The sequence below is a fragment of the Ursus maritimus genome, unplaced genomic scaffold, assembly GCF_017311325.1.
Source record: "Ursus maritimus isolate PB19 unplaced genomic scaffold, ASM1731132v1 scaffold_20, whole genome shotgun sequence".
NCBI lineage: Eukaryota > Metazoa > Chordata > Mammalia > Carnivora > Ursidae > Ursus > Ursus maritimus.
Genome location: NW_024424453.1, coordinates 35,495,120 through 35,503,736, shown reverse-complemented (window position 1 = coordinate 35,503,736; position 8,617 = coordinate 35,495,120).

Genomic DNA, 8,617 nt, shown 5'->3' with positions numbered 1-8,617 from the left:
TTTTTTTTCCATTGAATATTCTTTCCTGCTTTGTTGAAGATTTGTTGACCATAGAGTTGAGGGTCCATTTATGGGTTCTCTATTCAGCCCATTGATCTATGTGTCTGTTTTTGTGTCAGTACCATACTGTCTTGATGATTACAGCTTTGTAATACAGTTTGAAGTCTGGAATTGTGATGCCACCATCTCTGGTTTTCTTTTTCAACATTCCTTTGCCTGTGGTTGTCGTTGTTGTTTAATTTATTTGAGTATAGTTGACACACAATATTACATTCGTTTCAGGTGTACAACATAGTGATTCAACTTCTCTGAGTCCTAATGTGGCTCCCCTCCCCCAGTTTGCTAATTAATGAAGAAAATTTTATTTTATTTTATTTTTTTCATTTTTTAAAAGATTTTATTTATTTATTTGACAGAGAGACAGCCAGTGAGAGAGGGAACACAAGCAGGGGGAGTGGGAGAGGGAGAAGCAGGCTCCTAGCGGAGAAGCCTGATGTGGGGCTTGATCCCAGGATGCTGGGATCACACCCTGAGCCGAAGGCAGACGCTTAACGACTGTGCCACCCAGGCGCCCCTAATGAATAAAATTTTAAATAAAAAAAAAAGTGTAGCTACCATCTGTCACCATTCAATGCTATTACAGTATCATTGACTGTATTTCCTATACTGTGCCTTTTGTTCCCATGACTTATTTATTCCATAACTGGAAGCCTGTGTCTCCCTCTCCTTTTCACCTATTTGCCTGTCTTTCTACCCTTCTTCCCTCTGGCAGCCATCAGTTTGTTTCCTATATTTATGGATCTGATTCTGGTTTTTGTTTGTCTGTTTGTTCATTTGTTTTGGTGTTTAGGTTTCACATATGAGTGAAATCATAGGGTATTTGTCCCTCTCAGTCTTATTTCAGTTAGCTTAATACCCTATCAGTCCATCCATGTTGTTACAAAGGGAAAGATCTCATCCTTTTTTGTTGCTGTGTAATATTCCATTATATCACTGGATGCTAGATAGATGATAGATAGATCAATAGATATACAGATACAAACATACACATCACATCTTCCTTATCCACTTATCTATCGATAGACAGTTGTGTTACTTCCCTGTCTTAGCTATTGTAAATAATGCTGCTATAAACAAAGGGATACATATATCTTTTCAGTTCAGGGCTTTTATTTCTTTGGATAAATACCCAGTAGTGGAATTATTTGATCATATGGTATTTCTGTTTTTAACTTTTTGAGGAACCTCCATGCTATCCTCCACAGTGGCTGCACCAATTTGCTTTCCCAACAGTATATGAGAGTTCCTTTTTCTCCACATTCTTGTCCACACTTGTTATTTCCTGCCTTTTTGATTTTAGCTATTCTGACAGGTGTGAGGTGATATCTCATTGCATTTTTTTTTGTATTTCCCTGATGATGAGTGATGTTGAGCATCTTTTCATGTGTCTGTTGGCCATCTGTATGTCTTTTTGGGAGAAATGTCTATTCAGTCCTCTGCCCATTTTTTAAATCAGATTGTTTGGGGTTTTTTTGGTTTTTTGGTTTTGGTTTTGGTTTTTTTTTTTTGTTTGTTTGTTTGTTTGTTTGTTTTTGGGTGTTGAGTTGTATATGTTCTTTATATTTTGGATACTAAACCCTTATTGGATATACCATTTGCACATAACTTCTCTCATTCAGTAGGTTGCCTTTTTGTTTTCTTGGTGGTTTTCTTTACTGTGCAGATGTTTTTTGTTTCAATATAGTCCCAATAGTTTATATTTGCTTTTGTTTCCCAAAAGTCTTATTTTCAAGGCCAGATTTGAAAGTGGCTTTTTCCAGAAACATTCTCTGATTCTTTGGTTTGATATGATCTTTTCCTCTTCTGTTTTCCCATCATCTAACCTTTCGTGTTATGTCTCTGTCTCTTCTGCCCTTTATGCTAGCATCTGTTTCCTTTCTTTGATTATAAGTGACTTGAGCTCAGATCTCCTTGAGGTCTTGTTTATAATTCTCACTCATTAAATCCTTTTATGATTGAATGGAATTTTAAAAGTTCTAAATGTTTGGGATTTTATAAAAAGTGTTTATTCTCTCACAGTCTGGAAGCCACTAGTCCTGTATCACTGGACCAAAATCAGGCTGGACTCTTTCTGGAAGCTCTAGGAGAGACTACATTACTTATAAGCCTCTTCCAGCTTCTCGTGGCTACCAGCATTCCTTGGCTTGTGATTCCATTAATCCAATCTTTGTCTGTCTTCACATTGCTTTCTCTGTATGTGCAGTATCCCTTTGCCTCTCTTGTATAAGAACTCTGATGATAGTATTTTAGATCCTGCCTGGATAGTCCAGGACAAGATCCTTAACTTAATCACATCTGCAAAAACCCTTTTCCTTTTACAGGTTCTAGGGATTAGGACTTGGTATCTTTGGGATATTATCCATCCTACCACAGATATATAGCATCTGATCCAAAGAAATATTACATTTTTTTAATGTTGAGTCTCTTTTTCTATTTGAACATGAAGGGCAGGGTAAAAAGGCAGTGTCAGAGTTGACAAGGTTTGGTAGTAAGGAATGAAGAATAAATNTATAATTTACATTCCATAAAATGCTACATTTTAAGTATTCTAATTAGTTTTGATAAATTTATACATTCCTATAATCACACCTACAATCAATAGACAGAACATTTTTTATCACCCCCACACAGGTCCCTTGTGTTCTTTCCATTATGATTTACTTTTTGTCATTATAGATTCAATTTGCTTTATCTAGAGTTTTATACAATCATACAGTATGCTTCTTGCATTCAGCTTAATGCTATTGAGATTCATCCATATTGTTGAATATATTATTAGACCATTCATTTTTATCGCTATTTTTAAGCATTTTGTTCATCCCCTGTTGATGAACATTTGAATTGTTTCCAGTTTGAAATTATCATGAATAAACCTGCTATGAACATTTATGTAGATGTCTTTGTGTAAATATATGCTTGTTTGTTTTTGTTTTTCTTTCTTACAGTCCATCTGCCTATTTTATTTTCCACAGCTTCATAGAGCCATGCCTTGAAATGGACGGATATGGCCAACTTAGCAATAAATGTGACAGTGTTTGTGGGACCTCCTGCCTTTCCTGTTTCTATTATGGAGACAGAGAGTAGTTGCATCAAAGAAAAAATCTTACCTCTATTTCAGTTAGTATTTAATCCTTTCAACTAACCAAGCAGACAGTAGTTCCATGGAGAGAACAAAATAAATTGGAAGGGATGTGAAAGCTTAGAAGTATAAGCAAGTAATTATCTGACTCAATCAGAGGGAGGGCCAACCTTAATGGGGTATTGCTTGCTAAATTAAATTGCAGGGAATCAAACATGTAAATCTAACTTGAGATGTAACCAACTTTCCAAGCCATAGAAAGTTCAGGCTGAGTTAGTGTTCCTTGTTCTCTCTTGCCATAGAACTCTTAGAAGAGCCTCTGGACAGATGGTATTAATACAGAACCAGTCAATCATCTCGTTGATTCTTTTTCATACCACAAGTGATTTGGTGATGATTTAGAATATCAACAGTCAACGAATTCACACAGATGCTATACCTCAGTGGTTGAGAGAATATCTGAGCTAATCCTCGCCCACCTTCTAGCTTATGTTCTAACCTCAAGAAAGGTACTGAATACATTAAGCTCTCTTTGAGAGGAGGGAAGTAGAACTGAACATTTTAGCTGCTATGGCAACAGGTACCATTTACATCTTATGGTTTTGTTCTTGGAGAAAATCTACTCAGTAGCAGAAATGGGGACAAGATAGGAAGGGGAAATGGAACATGTGGTTTCAAGACCTTCTGGCCCAACCTCTGCGTAGAGGATTTAACAGCAATAAAGCCAGAATTCCCAGTGCAGGGAATTTCCATTCCCACCACTAATTATATCTGCATACTGAGCTACAGCTGAGGAAATTTGAGGTATTCTAAACCACTGTGTCCTTATTCAATTTTCCCCTGATAGATAAAACATAGAAACTTATCTTAAATATAAACACCAGGTATCTTACTATGTTTGCATTAGCAACATATTGAACTGTAAGAGAGAATACCATTGTTTTAACAATCTATTTATCAATTTTAAAAACTTAGGCTTTGAGAAATGTGCTATAATTCTTTGGTAATTATGTAACAATATAGCTAGTTACATACGAATTATTATTTTTCCCTTATTTCCAAAGATTGTGTTTTAAAAAAAATCAATGTTCTCTTATGTTGCCTTTCTTCTTTTACTTTTAATCTTTTTCCTTCCTTCACTTCTTTCTTCTGTACTCAAGTATGGTTGAATTTTAGGTCCAAAACTTCTTTCAGGTTTTGGGATAACTCTTTGATCTAATTTCATGTTCTTTAGATAAGAAACCTTGAAGTGTTGGATGTTGATAGTTGTCTTCTAGTCCACTCTCCTGATTTAGAACCTGGAGAGTCTGAGGAAGCTAGAGATTGGCATGCATGTACCTAGCAGAGCAGCTACTGCTATGAATTTCAGGTTGAACCCACTATCCTATGAAGTGGAAAACATGACAAATACAGGGAATACAACTTAGAAATTGGGTTGGTGTCAATAAGATTTCTTATGGACACAGCTTCTGTGACACAAAAAATCTGATCCCAACTTTTTAAACATTTATGCATTCATTCCTTCATTTATTCTCTCATTTAAACACACATTTATTAACTTCTATGTTGTCTGATATAATGATGAGCCAAGCAGACAAGGTGCCTGCTCCCAAAGAGTTGATGGTTTGATTAGGAAAGAGACATTAACCAAATAAATATATTTTTAAATTTAAATCCTGTGAAAGAAAATCTCATAGAGCTCTAAGAGTATAAACCTAAAAAGTGACATTGAGCTGGCACCTGAAGGGTGAGTTTTCATATGTGTCTTATTGAAATTTCCACTTTCATATTAAAATTTTTATATAAACGAGTCCAGCCTCTGCACACAGTTTGTAAAAAAATAAACAATGATTCAATGGAGAAGAGAATAAAGAAAGATGACAGTATTTGACTTCTCACATACAAACTTTATTAAGCAGGAACTCCATCAGTTCTTAGATCCCTTAAGAAAGTACTCAAAGCTTGAAACCTTGCACTGAATATAAGGAAGCAATTTGTATCGTCTGGGTAAGAAGTTATTAAATAGGGATCTGGAGATCTTGAAGATAAAGGATGAAAGTTTGTCCTGTGCTGGGCTGTAAATCTGTTGATGGGGTGCTTAAGTCATCAACAGACTTCTTACTAGGCTCCTCTTTGGTTCTTAAGTGAGCCCAGCAGCTGTTGTGTGTCACAGTCTAAAGGTATGAGTGAAGTGGAGACATCCAAACATTAATGCTCAGAACAGTTTCATACAAAAAACTGGAGGACTTTTCCTCTACTACAGACAATCAGAAAAATGAGTAAACGCTATCAGGAGCAAATAGTTTTTTGGAAATCAACATAGGATGATTATCACATGGTTTGATGTGGAAGGACTGAGATCAGACCAGGTCTGTGAAGTGTCTTTCTGATGTCATACAATGTGAAATCTCAGCAGAGAGAAATGGACTCAGAAGAGGACAGATTCCAAGAAACAGTGTTTGTCACATATGATCTGATTCATGATCTCACACTGACCATCTTTGGACTTTGGGGATTTTGTCGGGGTTACAACACTTCCTAAAAGCAGATGAACCTCATGGGACGTTTGCTGATCTACCTAGGAGCCAACGTTCACAGTACTTGGGATTTAATATCATCATCACCAAAGTCCTCTTACCGGAACACTTTGAAATTTTGTGTGGTATCTAACACACTATGTAGTATTATTGTGTGGTGATGTTGAAAGCACTTACCCAGAAACAATGCAACAGAAAGAATCAGCCCCTGAAGGATGCATATGTTTTAAACATTGCAACAGTGTACTCAATTGATGTTGGGTTTTGCCGAGATAAAGAACTGGTTAGCCAAGAAAAATAGTTTCTTCCCTTCTATTTACATAGGAAAGGCTATGGAGGAGGTAATAGAAAAGAGGGTCACAGGTAGGACAGAATTAGGAGTTGCTGAATACCTACAACACGGCAGACACTGTGTTGATGTTTTGTATCTAGCATTTCACTTAATTATTAAAACACACATGATTATCCCCCCGTCGCCCCGCCTCACAGAGTCTCCTGAAACTGTTAGGAAACTGAGAACCAGAGATATTATGCAACTTTCTCAACAGTCACACATTTAATAAATGGTAGAACTAGAATTGGAACCCAGGAATGTCAAGCTTCAAGAGCCATGCCTTTTCCAAACCATTCAAGGAGACAAGAAAAAGTATGTGGTAAAGATACTGAGATTCCGGATTCTAAGATTCTAAGACTCTGGGGAAGAAATCAGAATGAACTTTTGAAAGCACGAAGCTGGAGGAAGGACCATATGACCCAGGAAGACACAAGGTTGGTATTAAGTACAAGATGTTAGTGTAGAAATAGATAGAACTGGGAGCTATGAGCACTATTCATTGTGCAAATCTTGAAATTCATATTATATTTCCACAAACAATCCAGAAGGAATGGTATTGAGAAGTTGAATGATCCAGGAGATGAGCCCTAGAGACTGGATTCTATTTTTGGCTCTTCCACTTATATGTCATGTGTCAGATTTCCTTATACATAAACGGGAGCTAATAATACTGTAGTTATTGGGATAAGTTTGAGATAGAAGCTAGTAACAATCAGCATAAAATGGACAGTAGAACCATCTGCATGATACTTGAAAACCATGCAAGCCAATCAGTGTGGTCAAAGGGTTGTGAATTCAGAGAAATAACTATAGAAAGCAGAAACCTAATCAACCGTATTGTAACTGGATGGTATCTGGAAAAGGGCTGTGTAGAAGAAAGGGCGAAAATTACAAGTGCTCTCCTGCCCTGTCCAAAGGAGAGAACCCTGTTTTTTAGTATTTAGACTAAGAGCTGTTCAACTCTGGGAGAAAGAACTTTTAAGGCCAATAAATTCCTTTTTATCTTACATCATGCTCATCAAGAAACCCATGACCATGAATATTTAGGGGTTTTTGTAGCTACTTTTATACTGAGAAGGGGGGGTTAGGCCATCTGCTCAATTTAAGGGCATACTCCCCAATTCTTACCGTATGAGTTATCTATTGCTGGAGAGCAAATTATCCCCAAACTTATTGGCATAAAACAATGCACATTTATATCATAATTAGTGTGAGTCAGGAATCTGAGCACAGATTTGCAGGGTCCCCTCTGCAGGGTTTCTTGTAAGGCTGCAATCGAGATATAGGCAGAAACTGCAAGGTTCAGTCTGGGGTTCAAGTGGGGCAGGGTCAGCTTCAAGCTCACTCTGTGCTTGTTGGTGAGATTCAGTTCTCTGCAGGCTGTTGGGCTGAAGTCCTCAGTTCCTTGATGGGTGCTGGCCAGCAGCTATACTCAGCTCCTTGCCTTGAGATGCTTCCCATCACAGTAATTAAGTGAGAAGAGCTTGAGAGAGAAAATACCACCAAGAGAGAAGTCACAGCCTTTTGCTACCTAAAAATGGAAGGGATAGCATAGCATTTTTACCACATACTGTTTGTTAGAAGAAAGTCACTAGGTCCAGCCCCCACTCACAGGGAGGGGATCACACAGGGCATGAACACCAGGAGAAGAGGGAGCCCTGAGAGCCATGTCAGAAGCTGCATATCACACTTAGCTCTCTACAAACTGCTGTAGCAAAGACAGGATTCAATCATGATTGCTGAAAACTAATGCAGATGATATTGTAGGAAAAATCCAAAAATCCAAAGTCTTTACTCTGTCAAATTTCTTTTCTGAAATGAAAAATTTAGCCATTTGCTTTTCAGTAAAGGAATCATGGTAACTGATATTAATTAGGGCCATTAAAAGGAACCACACTGAGGCCTTGCTCTTACTGTGGCCTCAGGCAGTGGCCCTCTCTTCCAGCAGCCTACTTATGAGCAGGCCCATGTGAATAATGTAAACCAAGGTCCCTTGACATGTGCTTTCCAAAGTATATTTACACTCCACATGGGTCAATAACCTTGATATTTGGCAGATGTCTCTGAGCAGATGATGGAAATATTTTACCTCACATTTAGGCCAACTCTCTATGTTGATATTTCATCTTATATAGGGATGAATTGAGGGAAGAGAGGCAATGGTGAAGGATGGGAGGAAGGGAAGGAAAGAAGAGAAGAGACATTTTTTGTTAAGTCTCAAGCTTTATAAATAATAAGGGCTTGGTTCTAAAGGAAAGCTCCGGTAGCAAACATGAGGATGTGAGAGCCTCGATACAAAAAAATTCATGCTTAACTCAGAATAGTTCAAGGGGGACAAGAGTCACATTTAACTTGTACCTGCTTTAATGAGACATTAAGGAGAAAGCGTCTGCCTGTCTGGAATGCTTATGTGCGAATGCCTTGCTGTTTTGGTTTGGGTAGAGGAATAAAACATTTTGTGTGTATTTCTGTTCTTTTTACCACTAGCAACATCTATTGACTGGAACAATATGAAGATCTTAAGCCTAAGGAAAGATGCCATTTCCCTTGACTTCCATTTCTTGGAAAATAAGCATGGTGATGCTAAGTACTTAGGTTATTGATTTG